Source organism: Salvelinus sp. IW2-2015, linkage group LG37 (genome assembly GCF_002910315.2).
Source record: "Salvelinus sp. IW2-2015 linkage group LG37, ASM291031v2, whole genome shotgun sequence".
NCBI lineage: Eukaryota > Metazoa > Chordata > Actinopteri > Salmoniformes > Salmonidae > Salvelinus > Salvelinus sp. IW2-2015.
The window spans coordinates 8,012,364-8,037,925 of NC_036876.1; the positions used below are offsets into that span (position 1 = coordinate 8,012,364).

Below are 25,562 nucleotides of genomic sequence, written 5' to 3' on the forward strand. Positions count from 1 at the left end.
TCTGTTTGCATATTAGGGTCAGATTGGAGGTGTTATCGGAGAAGGATTCATGATTTCGATGAATTAAAATGCCATCTGTCATTCAGAACAAAAGGTTGGTATATTAAAACCTCTTATGGCTGAGATGGGCTAAGATCCCGTTAATGGGATCGATTTGACAACAAGCCAGTGAAAGTGTAGGGCGCCAAATTCAAACAACAGAAATCTCATAATTAAAATTCCTCAAACATAGAAGTATTTTACACCATTTTAAAGATAAACTTGTTGTCAATCCCACCACAGTGTCCGATTTCAAAAAGGCTTTACAACGAAAGCACACCAAACGATTATGTTAGGTCTGCACCTAGTCACAGAAAAACACAGCCATTTTTCCAGCCAAAGAGAGGAGTCACAAAAAGCAGAAATAGAGATAAAATTAATCACTAACCTTTGATGATCTTCATCAGATGACACTCATAGGACTTCATGTTACACAATACATGTATGTTTTGTTCGATAAAGTTCATATTTATATCCAAAAATCTCAGTTTACATTGGCGCGTTACGTTGATAAAAGATACAACTGTTATGCATGGAACTTTAGATAAACTTCACCTTAATGCAACCGCTGTGTCAGATTTCAAAAAAGCTTTACCGAAAAAGCACACCATGCAATAATCTTAGTACAGCGCTCAGACAACAAAACGAGCCATACAGATATCCGCCATGTTGTGGAGTCAACAAAGTCAGAAATAGCATTATAAATATTCACTTACCTTTGATGATATTCATCAGAATGCACTCCCAGGAATCCCAGGTCGACAATAAATGTTTGATTTGTTCGATAAAGTCCCTCATTTATGTCCAAATACCTCCTTTTTGTTCGCGCGTTTAGCCCAGTAATCCAAATTCATGAGGCATAGATCACTAGGTCCAGACGAAAAGTCAAAAAGTTCCATTACAGTCCGTAGAAACATGTCAAACGATGTATAGAATCAATCTTTAGGATGTTTTTAAAGACTTTCAACTTTTGATTATGCTTCATGGTCACAGTGAAAACATCACTGGGTGTCCCGGTTTGGACTGAGTTGTTCACCCCTGGTACATTGTATGTAAAAACATTGCATCTACATCTACATGCTTGTTAGCGTATGCTACCCCAACAGTGTAGGCTCATGTGCTTGAGAGAGGCTGGATGCCCTCTAAACTCATTGTGTCACTCATTGTGTAATGTGTCAGGGAGTTTATTTAAGCCCCAAGTCTCGCCATGTAATGTTATTTTCCCGGAACCCTTTAATCCAGTCATTACAAAAGTGTCACAGCCCTGCCAACCTGCCGTTCAGGAAAGCCAGTCCTCACATGGCGGCTGGCATTCAGGGGAAAAAAACAAAGATGGCTTCCTGTGGAGAACCTGTTCACCGGTCACACCCGGGGAACCCAAATCTCACAATCCTTCCAATCTGCCCAATGCAAAGTGAAAATGAAACATTTATCCAGTCATAGCGGGCTTGATTGAAAGGCTTGTCGTCTCCGCGCCGCCGTATCTTTGAACGGCAATCATTTTCCTATTTAATATGGACGCCGCTCGGAAAAGGTCAGCTTCTCGCAAACACAACATAATCTCAGTTGCTCGCAGACAAGGTGACACGACTCATCGGCCAGGATTCGCCAAAGTCTCATCTGACCGGAGAAGAAGAAGGGAAGAAGAAGAAGTCTTTGGTAGGACTGCCGCGGTCATAGAATTTTGTCAGCCGGTTATTGTCATGCAAATGACTGCCAGTAATTGAACGTTAATTAACATAAACATGTTTAGCATCTCCACACCATCACACTTACAAGCCACTGATGCAAGACTTTGGAACGTCTAGGCCCCTACATTTAAAGAAGTCTAATAAATCAATTTAATATACACTGCGTGTACAAAATATTAAGAACACCTTTCTAATATTGAGTTGCACCCCCTTTTGCCCTCAGAACAGCCTCAATTCATCAGGGCATAGACTCTACAATGTGCCGAAAGCGTTCCACAGGGATGCTGGCCCATGTTGACTCCAATGCTTCCCACAGTTGTGTCAAGTTGGCTGGAGGTCCTTTGGGTGGTGGAACATTGTTGATACACACGGGAAAATATTGAGTGTGAAAAACCCAGCAGCTTTGCAGTTTTTGACACACTCAAACCATTGTGCCTGGCACTTACTACCATACCCTGTTCAAAGGCACTTAAATATTTTGTCTTGACAATTCTTCATCTGAATGGCACGCATACACAGTCCATGTCTCAATTGTCTCAAAGCTTAAAAATCCTTCTTTGACCTGTATCCTCCCCTTCATCTACACTGATTGAAGAGGATTTAAATGGTGACATCAATAAGGGATCAGAGCTTTCATCTGGCTATTAAAAATCAAATACAAATTCACCATAATTGTAGGCTAACTCTATAAGCACAATCAATGAACCAACAGCATTGCCTAGGCCTATACGTTATCTCCCAGACTCGTGGATAGAAAGATTGTAGCATAGCATAAGGCAACCACAAGGTAACCAGTCCATACAGTAATCATAATACAGTGCATTAGGAAAGTGTTCAGGCCCCGTGACTTTTTCCACATTTTGTTAGGTTACAGCCTAATTCTGAAATTGATTACATCTCTTTTTTCCCCTCATCAATCTACACATAATACCCCATAATGACACAGCGAAAATAGGTTTTTAGAAATGTTTGCTAATTTATTAAAAAAAATGTAATAGAAATATCACATTTACAGTTGAAGTAGGAAGTTTACATACTGTACACCTTAGCCAAATACATTTAAACTCAGTTTTTCACAATTCCTGACATTTAATCTTTGTAAAGATTCCCTGTCTTAGGTCAGTTAGGATCACCACTTTATTTTAGGAATGTGAAATGTCAGAATAATAGTAGAGAGAATGATTTATTTCAGCTTTTATTTCTTTCATCACATTCCCAGTGGGTCAGAAGTTTACATACACTCCATTAGTATTTGGTAGCATTGCCTTTAAATTGTTTAACTTGGGTCAAACGTTTCAGGTGGCCTTCCACAAGCTTCCCACAATAAGTTGGGTGAATTGTGGCCCATTCTTCCTGACAGAGCTGGTGTAACTGAGTCAGGTTTGTCGGCCTCCTTGCTCGCACAAGCTTTTTCAGTTCTGCCCACAAATTTTCTATAGATTGAAGTCAGGGCTTAGTGATGGCCACTCCAATAACTTGACTTTGTTGTCCTTAAGACATTTTGCCACAACTTTGGAAGTATGCTTGGGGTCATTGTCCATTTGGAAGACCCATTTGCGACCAAGCTTTAACTTCCTGACTGATGTCTTGAGGTGTTGCGTCAATATATCCACATCATTTTCCATCCTCATGATGCCATCTATTTTGTGAAGTGCACCAGTCCCTCCTGCAGCAAAGTACCCCACAACATGATGCTGCCACCACCATGCTTCACTGTTGGGATGGTGTTCTTCGGCTTGCAAGCATCTCCCTTTTTCCTCCAAACATAATGATGGTCATTATGGCCAAACAGTTCTATTTTTGACCAGAGGACATTTCTCCAAAAAGTACGATCGTTATCCCCATGTGCAGTTGCAAACCGTAGTCTGGCTCTTTTTTATGGCAGTTTTGGAGCAGTGGCTTCTTCCTTGCTGAGCGGCCTATCAGGTTATGTCAATATAGGACTCGTTTTACTGTGGATATAGATACTTTTGTACCCGTTTCCTCCAGCATCTTCACAAGGTCCTTTGCTGTTTTTCTGGATTGATTTGCACTTTTCGCACCAAAGTACGTTCATCCCTAGGAGACAGAACGCGTCTCCTTCCTGAGCGGTATGATGGCTGCGTGGTCCCATGGTGTTTATACTTGCGTACTATTGTTTGTACAGATGAATGTGGTACCTTCAGGCATTTATAAGTTGCTTCCAAGGATGAACCAGACTTGTGGAGGTCTACAATTTTTTTTCTGAGATCTTGGCTGGTTTCTTTTGATTTTCCCATGATGTCAAGCAAGGAGGCACTGAGTTTGAAGGTAGGCCTTGAAATACATCCACAGGTACACCTCCAATTGACTCAAATTATGTCAATTAGCCTATCAGAAGCTTATAAAGCCATGACATCACTTTCTGGAATTTTCCAAGCTGTTTAAAGGCACAGTCAACTTAGTGTATGTAAACTTCTGACCCACTGGAATTGTGATACAGTGAATTATAAGTGAAATAATTTGTCTGTAAACAATTGTTGGAAGAATTACTTCATGCACAAAGTAGATGTCCTAACCGACTTGCCAAAACTATAGTTTGTTAACAAGAAATGTGTGGAGTGGTTGAAAAAGGAGTTTTAATGACTCCAACCTAAGTGTATGTAAACTTCCGAATTCAACTGTAAGTATTCAGACCCTTGACTCAGTACTTTGTTGAATCATCTTTGGCAGCAATTACAGCCTTGAGTCTTCTTGGGTATGACGCTACAAGCTTGGTACATCTGTATTTGGGAAGTTTCTCTCATTTTTCTCTGCAGATCCTCTCAAGCTCTGTCAGGTTGGATGGGGAGTGTTGCTGCACAGCTATTTTCAGGTGTTAGTTCGGTTTCAAGTCCGGGCCCTGGCTGGGCCACTGAAAGACATGCAGAGACTTGTCCCGAAGCCACTCCTGAGCGCTCTGGAGCAGGTTTTCATCAGGGATCTATCTGTACTTTTCTCCTTTCAACTTTTCCTCGATCCTGACTAGTCTCCCAGTCCCTTCTGCTGAAAAGCACCCTGACAACATGATGCTGCAACCACCATGCTTCACCGTAGGGATGGTGCCAGGTTTCCTCCAGACGTGACGCTTGGCATTCAGACCAAAGAGCTCAATCTTGGTTTCATCAGACCATAGAATCTTGTTTCTCATGGTCTGAGATTCTTTAGGTGCCTTTTGGCAAACTCCAAGCGGGCTGTCATGTGCCTTTTACTGAGGAGTGGCTTCCATCTGGCCAATCTACCATAAAGGCCTGATTGGTGGAGTGCTGCAGAGATGGTTGTCCTTCTGGAAGGTTCTCCAATCTCCACAGAGGACCTATGGAGCTCTGTCAGTGATCATCGGGTTCTTGGTCACCTCCCTGACTAAGGCCCTTCTCCCCCGATTGCTCAGTTTGGCCGTGCAGCTAACTCTAGGAATAGTCTAGGTTGTTCCAAACTTTATCCATTTAAGAATGATGGAGGCCACTGTGTTCTTGGGGACCTTCAATGCTGCAGAACTTTTTTGGTACCCTTCCCCAATCTGTGCCTCGACATAATCCTGTCTCTGAGTTCTATGGGAAATTAATTCGACCTCATGGCTTGGTTTTTGCTCTGACATGCATTGTCAACTGTGGGATCTTATATACAGTTCCAGTCAAAAGTTGGGACACACCTACTCATTCAAGTTTTTTTTATTTTTTTTTATTTTTTTTTACTATTTTCTACATTTTAGAATAATAGCAAAGACATAAAAACTATGAAATAACACAAATGGAATCATGTAATATCCAAAAAAGTCTTAGACAAATCAAAATATATTTTATATTTGAGATTCTTCTACGTAGCCACCCTTAAGCCTTGATGACAGCTTTGTACACTCTTGGCATTCTCTCAACCAGCTTCAACTGGAATGCTTTTCCAACAGTCTTGAAGGAGTTCCCACATAAGCTGAGCATTTGTTGGCTGCTTTTCCATCACTCTGCGGTCCAACTCATCCCAAACCATCTTAATTGGGTTGAGGTCGGGTGATTGTGGAGGCCACGTCATCGGATGCAGCACTCCATCACTCTCCTTCTTGGTCAAATAGCCCTTACACAGCCTGGAGGTGTTGTTATCCTGTTGAAAAACAAATGATTGTCCCACTAAGCGCAAACCAGATGGGATGGCGTATCACTGCAGAATGCTGTGGTAGCCGTGCTGGTTAAGTGTGCCTTGAATTCTAAATAAATCACAGACAGTGTCACCAGCAAAGCACCCCCACACCATCACACCTCCTCCTCCATGCTTGACGGTGGGAACCACACATTCGGAGATCATCCGTTCACCTACTCTTCGTCTCACAAAGACACAGCGGCTGTAACCAAACATCTCTAATTTGGACTCATCAGACCAAAGTTCAAATTTCTAATGTCCGTTGCTCGTGTTTCTTGGCCCAAGCAAGTGTCCTTTAGTAGTCATTTCTTTGCAGAAATTCGACCACGAAGGCCTGATTCTCGCAGTCTCCTCTGAACAGTTGATGTTGAGATGTGTCTGTTACTTGAAGTCTGTGAAGCATTCATTTGGGCTGCAATCTGAGGTGCTGTTAACTCTAATGAACTTATCCTCTGCAGCAGAGGTTACTCTGGGTCTTCCTTTCCTGTGGCGGTCCTCATGTGAGCCAGTTTCATAGCGCTTGATTGTTTTTGTGAATGCACAATTGGCCCTGCGTCGTCCGGGTTAGGGTTTGGCCGGGGTATGCCGTCATTGTAAATATGAATTTGTTCTTAACTGACTTGCCTAGTTCAATAAAGGTTACCGTGACTCATTACCGTGACTCAATGGTCACGTGGAATTTGACTGCGGTCATGACTCATGACTGCCGGTGGGGTGGTAATACGGTCACCGCAACAGCCCTAGTCTTTGGTTTGTGGCGTTCACAAAGACATAATCCTATTTCTGTGATTTCATCAGACGATGAAACCTACTGGGTTCGATTGATTCTAGCAGAGTGGCAGGGGCCAAACGTAAAGTTACAATTTTTTCTCTCCCCTCACAGTCATTGCTCTCGGCAGTCACTCCACAAATGTGTCTATAAATACCTTTTTAAAGCCCAATAAATCCCCTGTATTCCTACCGCCGCTCGCTATTGCTAGATAGATTCTGTGCAAAACACAATGGGAGTAAATTTAAATAGATGAACTTGCGTTCAACTGAATGTTGGTGAAGCTGCAGAATTGTGCTAGAGCGCCGGGGTCCTTTCAGGGGCATTGTGTGTGATGGAACTGCAGTCAACCTCTTTCTCTCTCTCGCTTTCCGCCTCTCTCTCTGTCTCCAACTCTCTCTCTGTCTCTCTCACTCCTTCTCTGTCTCTCTCTGTGGGCTGTGCCACCACAGCTCCAAACCATGAGCTCAAAATGTGGCTGGCTGCCAAGCTGCCCCAACCGTTATTGCACCTTCTGTACATTGAATTTTAATTCCAAGGCTGGTATTTTCACAAGGAATGGAAAGTAATTTTCAGAGCACAACGAAAGGTCTTCGTTATGAGCAATGTTGCGACCGACTGTTTCAACAAATTTTGTTAAAAATGCGGCAGCTTTGTTCTGACTGACTCACACTGCATTCTGGTCTGTATTTCTGCAGATAATGTATGTCGCACAACTGAGATTTTGTCAAAGTTCACATGCTCTTAACCCTTATTAAAGTGTATCTCATCCCCAAGCCAAAGAGAAATCAGACATAAATCAAAGGTTAACTGTCCAAAAAGTAAATTTCCCTTTTTCAGTCATTCGTCTCGAGATTATACAGGGAGATTTTATCCAAGACTCTAACCGCCTCATGTATAAACAAACATGATCATTTCATCTTTAAACAAGGAGGGAGAAAGCGTTTGGTTGTAAACTCTAGAGCCTTGTTCGGTTTCAATACTCTTACAATGCATCCTTCCTCCACACTTCCTAAAAGGAATCACTAACCTCAAATCAAATTTAATTGAATTGTATTACACATGCGCCGAATACAAGAGGTGTAGACTTTACTGTGAAGTGCTTACTTACGAGCCCTTTCCAACAATGCAGAGTTAAAAAGTATAAAAATTAGCCAAAAAGATAAATGAAAATAGTAACATAATAACAGAAAAAAACTATATAGGAAGATTAATACCGAGTTAATATGCAGGGGTACGAGGTAATTAAGGTAATATGGACATGTAGGTATGGGTAAAAGTGACTAGGCAATCACTGTCTCTTATACACATCTAGATGTGTATAAGAGACAGGATGTGAAGAGTGTAAAAGTGTGTCTATTTGTGAGTGTGTGTGTGGCATCAATGTGTGTGTGTGTGTGTGTGTGTGTGTGCGTGTGTGCGTGTGCATTTGTGTGTGGGTAGAGTCCAGTGAGTGTGCATAGAGCCGGTGCAGGTCAGGGTAGCCATTTGAATAACTGTTCAGCAGTCTTATGGCTTGAGGGTAGAAACTTTTCAGGAGCCTTTTGGTCCCAGACTTGGCACTCTGTTACTGCTTGGGTAGCTGGAGTATTTGACAACTTTTAGGGCTTTCCTCTGACACCGCCTGGTATAGAGGACCTGTATGACGGGGAGCTCGGCCCCAGTGATGTACTGGATCATATGCACTACCCTCTGTAGCGCCTTATGGTCGGATGCCAAGCAGCCATACCAAGCGATGATGCAGCTAGTCAAGTCGTGCACAGCTACTCAGTCATGGGTGAACAGGGAGTACAGGAGGGGACTAAGCACGCACCCCTGAGGGGTCCCCATGTTGAGGGTCAGCATGGGAGATGTGTTGTTGCCTACCCTCACCACCTGGGGGTAGCCCGTCAGGAAGTCCAGGATCCAGTTGCAGAGGGAGGTGTTCAGTCCCAGGGTCCTTAATTTAGTGTCGTCTGAGATTCCCAAAGATTGGAAAGCAGCTGCAATCATCCCCCTCTTCAAAGGGGGGGACACTCTTGACCCAAACTGCTACAGACCTATATCTATCCTACCCTGGATTTCTAAGGTCTTCGAAAGCCAAGTCAACAAACAGATTACTGACCATTTCGAATCCCACCATACCTTCTCCGCTATGCAATCTGGTTTCAGAGCTGGTCATGGGTGCACCTCAGCCACGCTCAAGGTCCTAAACGATATCCTAACCGCCATCGATAAGAAACAATACTCTGCAGCCGTATTCATTGACCTGTCCAAGGCTTTCGACTCTGTCAATCACCACATCCTCATTGGCAGACTCGATAGCCTTGGTTTCTCAAATGATTGCCTCACCTTGTTCACCAACTACTTCTCTGATAGAGTTCAGTGTGTCAAATCGGAGGGTCTGTTGTCCGGGCCTCTGGCAGTCTCTATGGGGGTGCCACAGGGTTCCATTCTTGGACCGACTCTCTTCTCTGTATACATCAATGATGTCGCTCTTGCTGCTGGTGAGTCTCTGATCCACCTCTACGCAGACGACACCATTCTGTATACTTCTGGCCCTTCTTTGGACACTGTGTTAACAACCCTCCAGYCGAGCTTCAATGCCATACAACTCTCTTTCCGTGGCCTCCAATTGCTCTTAAATACAAGTAAAACTAAATGCATGCTCTTCAACCGATCGCTGCCTGCACCTACCCGCCCGTCTAACATCACTACTCTGGACGGTTCTGACTTAGAATATGTGAACAACTACAAATACCTAGGTGTTGGTTAGACTGTAAACTCTCCTTCCAGACTCACATCAACATCTCCAATCCAAAGTTAAATCTAGAATTGGCTTCCTATTTCGCAACAAGCACCTTCACTCATGCTGCCAAACATACCCCGTAAAACTGACCATCCTACCGATCCTCGACTTCGGCGATGTCATTTACAAAATAGCCTCCAATACCCTACTCGATAAATTGGATGCAGTCTATCACATGTGCCATTCCGTTTGTCACACAAAAGCCCCAATACTACCCACCACTGCGACCTGTATGCTCTCGTTGGCTGGCCCTCGCTTCATACTCGTCGCCAAACCTACTGGCTCCAGGTCATCTTACAAGACCCTGCTAGGTAAAGTCCCCCCTTATCTCAGCTCGTGGTTACCAATGCAGCACCCACCTGTAAGCACGCGCTCCAGCAGATATATCTCTGGTCACCCCCAAAACCAATTCTTCCTTTGGCCGCCTCTCCTTACAGTTCTCTGCTGCAATGACTGGAATGAATACAAAATCTCTTGAAACTGGAAACACTTATCTCACTCACTAGCTTTAAGCACCAACTGTCAGAGCAGCTCACAGATTACTGCACCTGTACATAGCCCATCTATAATTAGCCCAACAAATACCTCTCCCCTACTGTATTTATTTATTTATTTTGTTCCTTTGCACCCATTTTCTATCTCTACTTTGCACATTCTTCCACTGCAATCTACCATTCCAGTGTTTACTTGCTATATTGTACTTACTTCGCCACATGGATTTTTTGCCTTTACCTCCCTTATCTCACCTCATTTTCTCACATTGTATATAGACTTATTTTTTCTACTGTATTATTGACTGTATGTTTGGTTTACTCCATGTGTAACTCTTGTTGTTGTATGTTGTTCGAACTGCTTTGCTTTATCTTGGCCAGGTCGCAATTGTAAATGAGAACTTGTTCTCAACTTGCCTACCTGGTTAAATAAAGGTGAAATATATATATTTTTTTTTAAGTGATGAGCTTGGAGGGCACAATGGTGTTGAACGCTAAGCTGTAGTCAATTAACGGCATTCTCAGATAAGTGTTCCTTTTGTCCAGATGGGAAAGGGCAGTATGGAGTGCAATAGAGATTGCATCTTCTGTGGATATTCCAGTCTGTGCTAGCGAAAGTCCTGTAGCTTAGCATTAGTTGACATGCTGGTAGAAATGAAGTAATAAGGATTTCAGTTTTCCTGCAGTAAAATCACCGGCCACTAGGAGCGCCACCTCTGGGTGAGCATTTTCTTGTTTGCTTATGGCCCTATATAGCTCATTGAGTGTGGTCTTAGTGCCAGCATTGGTTTGTGGTGGTAAGTAGACAGGTACAAATAATATAGATGAGAACTCTCTTGGTAAATATTGTGGTCTACAGCTTATCATGAGGTATTCTAACTCAGGCGAGCAGAACCTCGAGACTTCCTCACAGCGCACCAGCTGTTGAAAACAAAGAGACACACACCACCCCCCGAGTTTGCCCAACGCTGCCGTTCTGTCTTGCCAATGTATAGAAAAAAACAGCTAGATTAAAATTTTCCATGTCCTTGTTCAGCCACAACTTGGAGAAACAACGGATATTACAGTTATTCAGATCACGTTGATAGGCTAGTCTCTAACAGAGCTCGTCCAGTTTATTTTCCAGTGATTGCACGTTCGCCAATATAACGGACGGTAGAGGTGATTTATCCACTAGCTGACGTAGTCTCGTCAGGTATCCAACACGCCGGCCTCTATAACGCCACTTTTTCCTTCTTCGAGTGTCAGGGATTTGGGCCTGGTCTGGGATGAGCAGTATGTCATTTGCCTCCGACTCATTGAAGCAAAAATCCTCATCTAAATCGAGGTTAGTGATCGCTGTTCTGATGTCCAGAAACTCTATTCGGTCATAGAAAAGGATGCTGGAAACATGTACAAAATAAATTAAGATCAGCTCAAAAAAACACACAAAATAGCACAATTGGTCAGTAGCCCGTAAAACGTCTGCTATTCTCTCCAGTGCCATTGTAGTAGCCTGACCTTACTTGATTGGTGTCATAAACCTTTCCACTAGCTTGCCTTCACCAATTATGTGATATCACTATCAGAAAGGAGGAAGGAATTATGCATTTAAATAATATTTTAACATGTTTACCTCTCTGTGCTTCCTGCCCTTTGGCGTCAGGTACCTTAATTTCCAATAGTGAGCATAATCAAGCTCATAACTCTCTTATTGGAAATATAAAAAGTTAGAGACTCATTAAAGAACACAGCCCAATATTTCCTCTGACATGTGAAATTGAACACTATGTTTAACAACGTGGTGTTTTCTCTTACACAACAAGAGGTATTACATTTAATAGCCAGTTTATTTACGGTGAGGGACCATCCAGGCTTTACAGAGCTTTACAGAGATTGCTGATACTGTTGGTTGTACTCAATTGTACAGCTCTTCTGTGTGCCGTAAACCCTAACCCGATAGAAGGACCAAGGATGGTGGAGAGCAAACTTGGCCTTTGAGGAAAACCTAATCTACAATGGCTAAAATAGTGGTCTCTTATCATTGTAGTTATTATAGTAGACTATTGTTGTGCTCTTTTTCTGCTTACTACGGTTGGCATTCATTGTATACAACAATAGTCAAAGGCAATAGAGAGAGAATTTACTTTGACTAAAAAGTATAGTACCGGAAAACAGTTTGGACACACCTACTCATTCAAGGGTTTTTCTTTATTTTTACTATTTTCTACATTGTGGAATAATAGTGAACACATTAAAACTATGAAATAACACATATGGAATAATTTGAGATTCATCAAAGTAGCCACCCTTTGCCTTGGTATGTTTTAACAGACACATTGGGTACAACATGTCCTATACACTTCCTGATAAACTCAGTCTCCGTCTCAGTGTATTCGTCAATATTATTCTCGGAAGCTACCCGGAACAGATCCCAGTCCGTGTGATCAAAACAATCTTGAAGCGTGGATTCCGATTGATCAGACCAGCGTTGAAAATTCCATAGCATGGGTCCTTCCTGTTTGAGTTTCAGCTTGTAGGAAGGGAGGAGCAAAATGGAGTTGTGGTCAGATTTGCCGAAAGGAGGGCGAAGAAACTTTCAAAGTTCTTGAAGTTTTCCGATTGACTGACTTTCATGTCTTAAAGTACTGATGGACTCATATTTTCAAACATGACGGTGACTGCATCATGTTATGGTATGCTTGTTATCGGCAAGGACTAGGGAGTGTTAACCTCTAATTCCTCCCAAACCCGGATCCGGGAGCACCCCCCACAGTAAAAAAGCTGACTAGCATAGCCTAGCATAGCGTCACAAGTAAATACTAGCATCTAAATATCATTAAATCACAAGTCCAAGACACCAGATGAAAGATACACACTTGTGATCCAGCCATCATTTCTGATTTTAAAATGTTTTACAGGGAAGACAACAATATGTAAATCATTAGCCAACCACGTTAGCAAAGACACACTTTTTTTACTCCAACAGTTTTTTACTCATCAGTAGCCATCACTAATTCGACCAAATAAAGATATAAATACCACTAACAAGAAACAACTTCATAAGATGACAGTCTGATAACTATTATTGTATAGCATATGTTTTTTAGAAAAAATGTGCATATTTCAGGTATAAATCACAGTTCTACATTTGCAGCTGCAATCTGAAATAGTGCCGAAGCTGCCAGAATAATTACAGAGACCAACGTTCAAATTACCTAATTACTCATCTTAAAACATTTCTGAAAAATACACAGCGTACAGCAAATGAAAGCCCAACATCTTGTGAATCCAGCCAATATGTCAGATTTTTTAAGTGTTTTACAGCGAAAACACAAATAGCATTATATTAGCTTAGCACAATAGCCAGAAACACAAAGCAATTTACCAGCAGCACAGGTTGCGCATCGTAACAATACAGCAAAAGATATATAATTTGGACTAACCTTGATATACTTCGTCAGATGACAGTCCTGTAACTCATTTACACAATGCATATAGTTTTGTTCGAAAATGTGCATATTTAACAGCACAAATCGTTGTTATACAATGTGATCATGGCAACAGGTCATGCATTCTGGCCGGCGCCATCTGGAAAGGCACCTAAGTTTACGATTATTTATCGATTAGATGACTAAAAAAATACAGGTTGGACAGCAAATGAAAAGATGCATTAGTTATTAATGCAACCGCTGAGTTAGATTTTTAAAATTAACGTTACTAGACATACAGTGTGCGGTACAGCCAGACTAGTGCCGCAATAACGGCGGACAAATGCGTTACATTTTTCCACATAATACGGAATAACATCATAAATAGTTCTTACTTTTGACGAGCTTCATCAGAATCTTGGGCAAGGTGTCTTTGTCCAAAAGAATTTTGCTTGGTTGTAAAACGTCGTCTTCAACTTCGGAATTAGCAGCTAACAATAGCTATGTGGCCACAACATTCCCAAATCCCCAAAACATAATACTAAGGAAATTCCGAAAATAGCAATATACTCGCATAAACTGATATAACTCGGTTTAAAATAACTTCGTTATGATGTTTCTAACACCTATATCGAATTAAATTACAGACGGATATAGCTAAGGCCGATAACTGAGCGTTTCAAAATGCCATCTTGAGGTCGTGCTTTGCGCAATGACGAACGACGAAAAGAGAGCGCACTTCGTTCCTTGGCCTTTTATAAGCTCTGAGAACTACGTAGACACTCCATTCCACTTCTCATTGGTTACTGACATCCAGGGGAAGGCGGGTGCAGTTCATGTCGACCCATAGGATACATACAGAGCTTTAAACTGATCTGAGAACAGAGCCTCGTTTTCAGACCTTCGCAGTTCATGTCATGGATTTCGCTGCAGAAAGAGTTCTGGTTCACCCACAGACATAATTCAAACGGTTTTAGAAACTAGAGATTGTTTTCTATCCAATAGTAATAATAATATGCATATTGTACGAGCAAGAATTGAGTACGAGGCAGTTTAATTTGGGAACGATAAATGTCCAAGTTGAAACAGCACCCCCTGTAGTGTCAAGAGGTTATTAAGTATAAAAACAAACATAATATAAACTCAGCAAAAAAAGAAACATCCCTTTTCAGGACCCTATCTTTCAAAGATTATTCTTAAAAATCAAAATAACTTCACAGATCTTCATTGTAAAGGGTTTAAACACTGTTTCCCATGCTTGTTAAATGAACCATAAACAATTAATAAAAATGCACCTGTGGGAACAGTCGTTAAGCCACTAACAGCTTACAGACGGTAGGCAATTAAGGTCACAGTTCTGAAAACTTGGGACACTAAAGAGGCCTTTCTACTGACTCTGAAAAACACCAAAAGAAAGATGCTCAGGGTCCCTGCTCATCTGCGTGAATGTTCCTTAGGCATGCTGCAAGGAGGCATGAGGACTGCAGATGTGGCCAGGGCAATAAATTGTAATGTCCGTACTGTGAGATGCCTAAGACAGCGCTACAGAGACAGGACGGACAGCTGATCGTCCTCGCAGTGGCAGACCATGTGTAACAACACCTGCACATGATCGGTACATCCGAACATCACACCTGCGGGACAGGTACAGGATGGCAATAACAACTGCCCGAGTTACACCAGGAACGCACAATCCCTCCATCAGTGCTCAGACTGTCCGCAATAAGCTGAGAGAGGCTGGACTGAGGGCTTGTAGGCCTGTTGTAAGGCAGGTCCTCACCAGACATCACCGGCAATAATGTCGCCTATGGGCACAAACCCACCGTCGCTGGACCAGACAGGACTGGCAAAAAGTGCTCTTCTCTGACGAGTTGCGGTTTTGTCTCACCGGGGAGATGGTCGGATGCACGTTTATCGTCGAAGGAATGAGCGTTACACTGAGGCCTGTACTCTGGAGCGGGATAGATTTGGAGGTGGAGGGTCCGTCATGGTCTGGGTCGGTGTGTCACAGCATCATCGGACTGAGCTTGTTGTCATTGCAGGCAATCTCAACGCTGTGCGTTACAGGGAAGACATCCTCCTCCCTCATGTGGTACCCTTCCTGCAGGCTCATCCTGACATGACCCTCCAGCATGACAATGCCACCAGCCATACTGCTCGTTCTGTGCGTGATTTCCTGCAAGACAGGAATGTCAGTGTTCTGCCATGGCCATTCAAGAGCCCGGATCTCAATCCCATTGAGCACGTCTGGGACCTGTTGGATCAGAGGGTGAGGGCTAGGGCCATTCCCTCCAGAAATGTCCGGGAACTTGCAGGTGCCTTGGTGGAAGAGTGGGGTAACATCTCACAGCATGAACTGGCAAATCCGGTGCAGTCCATGAGGAGGAGATGCACTGCAGTACTTAATACAGCTGGTGGCCACACCAGATAATGACTGTTACTACCCCCCCCTTTGTTCAGGGACACATTATTCTGTTTCTGTTAGTCACATGTCTGTGGAACTTGTTCAGTTTATGTACCAGTTGTTGAATCTTGTTATGTTCATACAAATATTTATACATGTTAAGTTTGCTGAAAATAAATGCAGTTGACAGTGAGAGGACGTTTATTTTTTTGCTGAGTTTAGGTAAGCACAGGCAAAATCCTAGAGGAAAACCTGGTAACCTAAAACACAAGGCCAAATATACACTGGAGATGCTTACCAAGACGACATTGGATGTTCCTGGGTTGCCTAGTTACCGGTTTCACTTAAATCAGCTTGAAAATCTATATCAAAACTTAAAAATGGCTGTCTAGCAATGATCAACAACCAACCAGAGGTTGAATTTAAAAATAATAATTTGCAAGTATTGTACAATCCAGGTGTGGACAGCTCTTAGAGATTTATCAGAAAGACTCGCAGCTGTAATCACTGCCAAAGGTGATTCTAACTCAGGGGTGTGAATGCTTATGTAAATGTGTCTGTATTTAATTTTCATTAAATTTGCTAAAATGTCTAAAAACATGTTTTCACTTTGTCATGGGGTATTGTGTGTAGATGGGTGAGAATGTTTTATTTATTTAATCAATTTTGAATTCAGGCTGTAACACAACAAAATGTGCAATACTGTAAGTCAAGGGGTATGAATACTTCCTGAAGGCACAGTAATTGTGTTGGGCTTTAGCTGAGATTGTTCTTTATAGAGAAGTATATTTGTCCAGGTCACAATTGTTCCTTGACTTGCACCATTCATTCTCGCTGTCAATAATTCTAATGTTGTAACTTCTAACAGTAAATGTATCCTCTGGTTAAATGGAAGAGAGTGAGGTCTTAGAACCCCCAAAAATGATTGCAGCAGTGCTGCCTGCCAGCAGTAATCTTGTCTTATTGATTGAGAGATTCAAGGGGCTATCATCATTAAGTAACGTAATAGATGCAAAGCATTGAATAGATGCAAAGCATTGAATATTTAGATGCAAAGCATTGAATAACTGCAGGCCACTCCCACACCATATGAAGGAATGTGAAGTGGCTCTCAAGGGATCCTTGTTAGGAGGAAATGGTTTGCATGAATCATTCGGAAGTGCTTAAGCTTTACAAGAGCGAACAATAACTGATATCAAGAAGTTAGGAGTCAGTAATGTCTGGGCTTCTATACTGGCTTGCAGTAATCATTTGGGTACCTGTCAAAGAAAGATGATAAATTGAGAGTTGAAAGTAATTCACAAAAATGTTTTTGCATGCTTATTCAGAAACTCTTAAATGTTAAGATAACTTGAAGAATGGCGAGGGAAAAGTGTACATCATAACAACCGTAATATATACACAATTCAAATAAAATGATTCGTCTGTCTGAAACTGATTTTGTATAGTGCATTGACTGACCTCAAGTAATTTACTTTTGTAGCACTTTTTTTTACTCTTTGCTGTCTTTAAAGAATATAATGTTGATAGGCATCAGCCTGCAAGCAAAGTTTTTGGGTTGACAAATTTCATATAACAGTTGTCAGAGAAGCATACAATGGCTGAACATTGGTCTCTTAAGTCGCAGAGAGAGTAATATCTTTATGGCATAAATAAAATAAATGAAAACATGGCGGAATGTGTTGACTTTGAAAATAGGCTTTTAAATCAAAGGAAATGATCTCTCTATTGACTAGGACTAATATTGTAGGGAACACAGTGAGCAGTTAAGAGTTGGGGTCAATTTGATCGTAAACGTTATCTTGATGTTAGTCAGTGAACAAACTTAAAATGTATAAGTTGATAGTTCGGATTACGGGACGCCAAAGTCATATTATTCCATATTCTATTCCAATTAAAGGTTTGTTCAGATTCAACTAGATCTGTGGACAATACTTTTTTAATGGCTAGCTCAGAATATGAGTTTTCACATTTTTGTATATATATTATAGAGAATCAGTCTATCTGGGGCCCAGATATTTTATTTAGAAATCCTATCTTTGGATAGTTCGGTAGTTGGGTTACCCAAGGGACTCCGCAGGCCAGCATAGCTGACCTAAGTTGTAAATATCGAGGGAAACAAAGAAAAAGGAAGTTGCCTGTTAATGTGTATGTATCTTTCAAATCTTGGAATGTTCCCAAACCATTACTGTTCATGATATTGGTAAGGGTACGGTTTCCACATTTGGAACTTTGGGGGGATGCAAAAGGCCGCTCTCCAGATCGCAAGGCTTTATTGTGTAATATTGGTATATTGGCATGCCAAATGAAAGCATTCTACATTTAAAGAGTAATTCAGAATGGCATGCGATCGAACTCAACTTCATTGTGGTCACACATGCTGAGTTTAGGTACGATATTATCTACAGTGAGCTCCAAAAGTATTCGGACTGTAACAAATGTTTTGTTGTTTTGGATTTGAAATAATACAATGTCTATGAGGTTAAAGTGCAGACTGTCAACTTTCATTTTAGGATATTTTCATCCATATCAGGTGAACCTTTAAGAAATTACTGCTATGTGTATATAGTCTCCCCATTTCAGGGGACTAAAACTATCGGGACAAATTCACTTATATGTGTATTAAAGTAGTCAAAAGTTTAGTATTTGGTCCAATATTCCAAGCACACAATGACTCTACAAGGTTGTTGGATGCGTTTGTTGTTTGTTTAGGTTGTGTTTCAGATAATTTTTATATAAATAAGAATATATGTTTCGAAACACTTCTACATTAATGTGGATGTTACCATGATTATGGATAGTCCTGATTGAATCGTGAATAATGATAAGTGAGAGTTAGATGCAAAACATTTTTAGCCTCCCCAGGGGTACGCGCAATGCCGTCTGGGGTACGCCAAATAAAAATGTGATTCACATTTAAAAAAAAAAAAGATATATATTTTCTTTACATATATATACAGTTGAAGTCGGAAGTTTACATACACTTAGGTTGGAGTCATTAAAACTCCTTTTTCAACCACTCCACAAATTTCTTGTTAACGAACTATAGTTTTGGCAGTCCGTTAGGACATCTACTTTGTGCATGACACAAGTAATTTTTCCAACAATTGTTTACAGTCAAATTATTTCACTTATAATTCACTGTATCACAATTCCAGTGGGTCAGAAGTTTACATACACTAAGTTGACTGTGCCTTTAAACAGCTTGGGAAATTCCAGAAAATTATGTCATGGCTTATAAGCTTCTGATAGGCTAATTGACATAATTTGATGTATTTCAAGGCCTACCTTCAAACTCAGTGCCTCCTTGCTTGACATCATGGGAAAATCAAAAGAAACCAGCCAAGCTCTCAGAAAAATAATTGTAGACCTCCACAAGTCTGGTTCATCCTTGAGAGCAACTTATAAATGCCTGAAGGTACCACGTTCATCTGTACAAACAATAGTAACTGGGACCACGCAGCCAATATACCGCTCAGCAAGGGAGATGAACGTGCTTTGGTGCAAAAAGTACAAATCAATCCCAGAACAACAGCAAAGGATTTTGTGAAGTTGCTGGAGGAAACAGGTACAAAAGTATTTATATCCACAGTATAACGACTCCTGTATCGACATAACCTGAAAGGCCGCTCAGCAAGGAAGAAGCCACTGCTCCAAAATCGCCATAAAATAGCCAGACTACGGTTTGCAACTGCACATGGGGACAAAGATTGTACTTTTTGGGGAAATGTCCTCTGTTCTGATGAAACAAAAATAGAACTGTTTGGCCATAATGCCCATTGTTATGTTTGGAGGAAAAAGGGAGAGGCTTGCATGCCGAAGAACACAATCCCAACCGTGAAGCACGGGGGTGGCAGCATCATGTTGTGGGGTTGCTTTGCTGCAGGAGGGACTTGTGCACCTCACAAAATAGATGGCATCATGAGGAACGAAAGTTCTGTGGATATATTGAAGCAACATCTCAAGACATCAGTCAGGAAGTTAAAGCTTGGTCGCAAATGGGTCTTCCAAATGGACAATGACTCCATGCATACTTCCAAAGTTGTGGCAAAATGGCTTAAGGACAACAAAGTCAAGGTATTGGAGTGGCCATCACAATGTCCTGACCTCAATCCTATAGAACATTTGTGGGCAGAACTGAAAAAGCGTGTGGGAGCAAGGAGGCCTACAAACCTGACTCAGTTACACCAGCTCTGTCAGGAGGAATGGGCCACAATTCATCCAACTTATTGTGGGAAGCTTGTGGAAGGCTACCCGAAAGGTTTGACCCAAGTTTAACAATTTAAAGGCAACGCTACCAAATACTAATGGAGTGTATGTAAACTTCTGACCCACTGGGAATGTGATGAAAGAAATAATAGCTGAAATAAATCATTCTCTCTACTATTATTCTGACATTTCACATTCTCAAAATAAAGTGGTGATCCTAACTGACCTAAGACAGGGATTTTTTTACTAAGATTAAATGTCAGGAATTGTGAAAAACTGAGTTTAAATGTATTTGGCTAAGGTGTATGTAAACTTCCGACTTCAACTGTATATACACTACCGTTCAAAAGTTTGGGGTCACTTAGAAAATATTTTTTCAATAATTGTTGTCCATAACATCAAATTGATCAGAAATACAGTTTAGACATTGTTAATGTTGTAAATTACTATTGTAGCTGGAAACGGCTGATTTCTTATAGAATATCTACGTAGTTGTACAGAGGCCCATTATTCTCAACCATCACTCCTGTGTTCCAATGGCACGTTGTGTTTGCTAATTCCACAGCTGAAAACTGTTGGGCTGATTAAAGAAGCAATACAACTGGATTTCTTTAGACTAGTTGAGTATCTGGAGCATCAGCATTTGTGGGTTTGATTACAGGCTCAAAATGGCCAGAAACAAATACCTTTCCTTCTGAAACTCGTCAGTCTATTCTTGTTCTAAGTGACCCCAAACCTTTGAACAGCAGTGTATATATAGTATATATATATATWTTTTTTTTTTCACATTTTCAAACAGTACATTTATATTTTCCAACGGGGCTATACATTTGGGTGAGGTTTTTTTCTCGCCTGAGTAGCCTCGTTTCACTGCCAAAATTAAAATTAAACCATCCAGTGTTCAGCGAAATAACACAATGTCAAATACAGGTAGCCTAGTCCAATAATTAACATCCAATCACATTAACCATTACTTTCTTGTGGGAAACCTTCACTCTTGTACCGACATTTAGAAATGAAACATGACAATTAGAAAAATAAGCCACATGAGTTTTTTGAGCGAGAATAACGATGATTTTCGAGTGGTAAGACTGGCTAGGACAGGCAAGCCCCATACTATTGTGGAGGACGTAATACTTCCTGCTGCTGCGGATATGGCTGGGACAATGCTGGGGGAAAAGGCCCAAAAAACTATAAAAACAATATCTTCATCAAACAACACTGTTTCACGATGCATCAGTGACATGGCAGGAGATGTTTTGAAACAATTACTGCTTTGCAGATAAGCCAGTGAATTATATGCATTACAGCTGGATGAGTCAACAGACGTGGTGGGCCTGGCACAGCACCTGGTGTATGTCCGTTATGTTAATGGGGGGTCAATTAAGGAAGACATCCTCTTCTGCAAACGACTGGAAACCAGAACAACATGAGAGGATATTTTAAAGTATAAGTACTTTAAAAGTAAAGTATAAATATAAGTATTTATAAGTACTGGACAGCTTTGTGACATCACATGGACTTTGGTGGTCAAGATGTGTTGGTATCTGGATGCGCAAAAGCCAATGCAGGGAGACATAGTGGAGTGGTAACGTACGTGCAAGCAGTTGCTCCCGACGCCACTTGGGTACACTGCAGCATCCACCGAGAGGCTCTTGCTGCCAAGGGAATGCCTCACAGCTTGAAAGACGTTTTGGACACTACAGTGAAAATGGTTAACTTTGTTAAAGCAAGACCACTGAACTCTTGTGTACTTTATGCATTATGCAATGATATGGGCAGCGACCATGTAGCGCTTTTACAACATACAGAAGTGTACTGGTTATCAAGAGGCAAAGTATTGACACGTTTTTTTAAATTGAGAGACGAGCTTAAAGTTTTCTTTACTGAACATAATTTTCACTTGTCTGACCGCTTGCATGATGACGAGTTTCTCACATGATTGGCCTATCTGGGTGACGTTTTTTCTCACCTGAATGATCTGAATCTAGGATTACAGGGACTCTCCGCAACTATATTCAATGTGTGGGACAAAATTGAGGCTATGATTAAGAAGTTGGAGCTCTTTTCTGTCTTCAGTAACAAGAACGACACACAGGTCTTTCCATCATTGTATATTTTTTTTGGTGCACAAAAGAACTCAAGCTTATGGACAATGTCAAATGTGATATTGCGAAGCACCTGAGTGAGCTGGGTGCGCAATTACGCAGGTACTATCCCGAAACAGATGACACAGACAACTGGATTCGTTACCCTTTTTACGCCCTGCCTCCAGTCCACTTATCGATATCTGAACAAGAAAATTCAACAAGCGATTCTGTGGAAATTTAATTTAATCAGAAGCCACTGTCAGATTTTCTGGTTTCTTGCCTTGGCAAATCGCGCTGTTAAGACACCGATGTCCTTTGCAACCACGTACCTATGTGAGAGTGGATTCTCGGCCCTCACTAGCATGAAAACTAAATACAGGCACAGACTGTGTGTGGAAAATTATTTAAGACTGAGACTCTCTCCAATACAACCCAACATTGCAGAGTTATGTGCATCCTTTCAAGCACACCATTCTCATTAACCGGGGGTGAGTTATTCACAAATTTTGATGAACAAATAAGGTTTTATATGTAAGATGGCTAAATAAAGAGCAAAATTATTGATTATTATTATATTATTATTTGTGCCCTGGACCTATAAGAGCTCTTTGTCACTTCCCACGAGCCAGGTTGTGACAAACTCACACTCATTCTTATGTTTAATAAATGTGTCGTATAGTGTGTGTGTGGCAGGCTTACAATGATGGCAAAAAAACAACATTTGAAAGTGCGCTGACCCTGATACTGGAGGTTGAGAGAAATGTACAGTATATTTATGGGTCGGAAAATGGATGTGTCAAATGGTCGTGTCCCTCCTCTTCTCCATTTCATAACCAAACTGACCAGTGTACTGTACATGCATGTGAGCATATTATTTGAAACTGATGGAATGATGCCGACAGAATGCGCCAACCAGCCTTGGGACAGCTAAATTTAACAGCGCTTGTCACTTACACAAAATGTCTGTTATGCTACATGTCAAAATAACCCAGGATGAGTTGGAAAATAGTTGTTAAGGCAGGTGAACGTGGTCCTAGAGTTTCAAACTGAGATTCCTAAAGAGTTTAAATACTGTCAAGCTTAAAGGGATAGTTCCCCCAAATTACAAAATGACATATATTGGGGATATTGACTTGCATTGGCTTTGTTCCACAAATGCTAAAACATTAGAATTTGGAGACAGTGGCCAGGTTAACTTCTCTGGGATATGTGGGACGGTAGCGTCCCACCTAACCAACAGCCAGTGAAATTGCAGGGCGCCAAATTTAAAACAACAGAAATCTCATAATTAAAATTCCTCAAACGTACAAGTATTATACACCATTTTAAAGACAAACTTCTCGTTAATCCAGCCAAAGTGTCTGATTTCAAAAATAATTTACGGGGGAAGCACACCTTGCGATTATGTTAGGTCAGTACATAGCCACAGAAAAACACAGCCATTTTTCCAGCCAAAGAGAGGAGTAACAAAAAGCAGGAATAGAGTTAAAATGAATCACTAACCTTTGATGATCTTCATCAGATGACACTCATAGGACTTCATGTTACACAATACATGTATGTTTTGTTCGGTAAAGTTCATATTTATATCCAAAAATCTGAGTTTAGCCGGGACGCTACTGTCTCACTTGGCCAAAAGCCAGAAAAAATGCAGCGCGCCAAATTCAAATAAAATACTATAAAAATCAAACTTTCATTAAATCACACATGAAAGATTCCAAATTAAAGCTATACTGGTTGTGAATCCAGCCAACATGTCAGAATTCAAATAGGCTTTTCGGCGAAAGCAAACAATGCTATTTTCTGAGGATAGCAACATTGTAAACAAAGAGAGAGAAGCATATTTCAACCCTGCAGGCGCAGAAAAACACCGGTTCCAACTTGCTCAAACGTGGCTACAAAATATCTCAAAGGTTACCTGTAAACTTTGCCAAAGGTTTACAGCCTATTTGAATTCTGACATGTTGGCTGGATTCACAACCAGTGTAGCTTTAATTTGGAATACAACTTTAGGTATTTTTTTACGTAAATAATCGATCAAATTGAAGACGGGATGATCTGTGTTCAATACAGGATTAAAACAAACTGTAGCATGCTTTCTGGTTACGCGCCTCAAACAAAAAGTACACTTCACTCGACTCTCGTTCTGAACATGGCTCCTTCTTCATTACACGAAGGAAAAACCCTCAACCAATTTCTCAAGACTGTTGACATCCAGTGGAAGCGGTAGGAACTGCAAGAAGGTCAATTAGAAATCTGGATTCCCAATGAAAATCCATTGAAAAGAGAGTGACCTCAAAAAAAAAAAAATCTGAATGGTTTGTCCTCGGGTTTCACCTGCTAAATAAGTTCTGTTATACTCACAGACATGATTCAAACAGTTTTAGAAACTTCAGAGTGTTTTCTATCCAAATATACTAATACTATGCCTATCTTATCTTCTGGGGATGAGTAGCTGGCAGTTGATTTTGGGTATGCTTTTCATCCAAACGTGAAAATGCTGCCCCCTATCCTAGAGAAGTTAACAAACCAAAGCATGGGGATTGTTGTCATACCTTGTCCATAGACTGCTTACAGGGCAAGTAAATCAAATCAAATTGTATTTGTGACATGCTTTCATAAACAACAGGTGTAGACAAACATTACGGGCCCTTCCCAACAAAGCAGAGAGACAAAATAAATAAATAAATAAAATAATAATAACACGAGGAATAAATACACAATGAGTAACGATAACTTGGCTATATGCAGGGGTACGAGGTAATTGAGGTAGATCTGAAAATATCATCTCAGTGCAAGAGGCTTCACTACAGTCCCTGGTTCGAATCCAGGCTGTATCACATCTGTCCGTGATTGGGAGTCCCATAGGGCGGCACACAATTGGCCCGGCGTCATCTGGGTTTTGCCGGGGTAGGCTGTCATTGTAAATAAGAATTTGTTCTGAATTGACTTGCCCAGTTAAATAAAGGTTAAATAAAACAAATAAAAGATCAAAAACAGTAACAGCAGCATATGTGATGAGTCAAAAGATTTAGTGTGGAAAGGGTCAATGTAGCTAGTCCTGGTAGCTATTAGTTAAATAGTTAACCAATAGCTACCAGGACGAACTATTCAGCAGTCTTATGGCTTGGGGGTAGAAGCTGTTCAGGGTCCTGTTGATTCTAGACTTGGTGCATCGGTACCGCTTGCTGTGCGGTAGCAGAGAGAAGAGTCTATGACGATTTGGGTGGCTTGAATCTTTGACATCTTTTAGGGCCTTCCTCTGACACCGCCTTTATAGAGGTCCCGGATGTCAGGGAGCTTTTTCCTAGTGATGTACTGGGCCGTACGTAAACCCTCTTTAGTGCCTAATGGTCGGATGCCAAGCATTTGCCGTATCAAGCGGTGATGCAGCCAGTTAAGATGCTCTCAATGGTGCAGCTGTCAAACTTTTTGAGGATCTGAACTGATATGTACTTTTGGAATTTGTGTGAACTATCCCTTTAAATGTGACTAAAAGAACCTACACAGTGCTTCAAAATAGCTTTTTTGCTATTATTGATC

The 25,562-nt window shown here is 41.1% G+C and overlaps 1 protein-coding gene across 31 annotated transcripts in view; it reads left to right on the top strand.

Moving 5' to 3' along the window:
- LOC111960007 (receptor-type tyrosine-protein phosphatase delta-like) overlaps positions 1 to 25,562 on the top strand; it is a 648,092-nt gene that overhangs the window by 589,266 nt on the left and 33,264 nt on the right. The window lies entirely within an intron of this gene.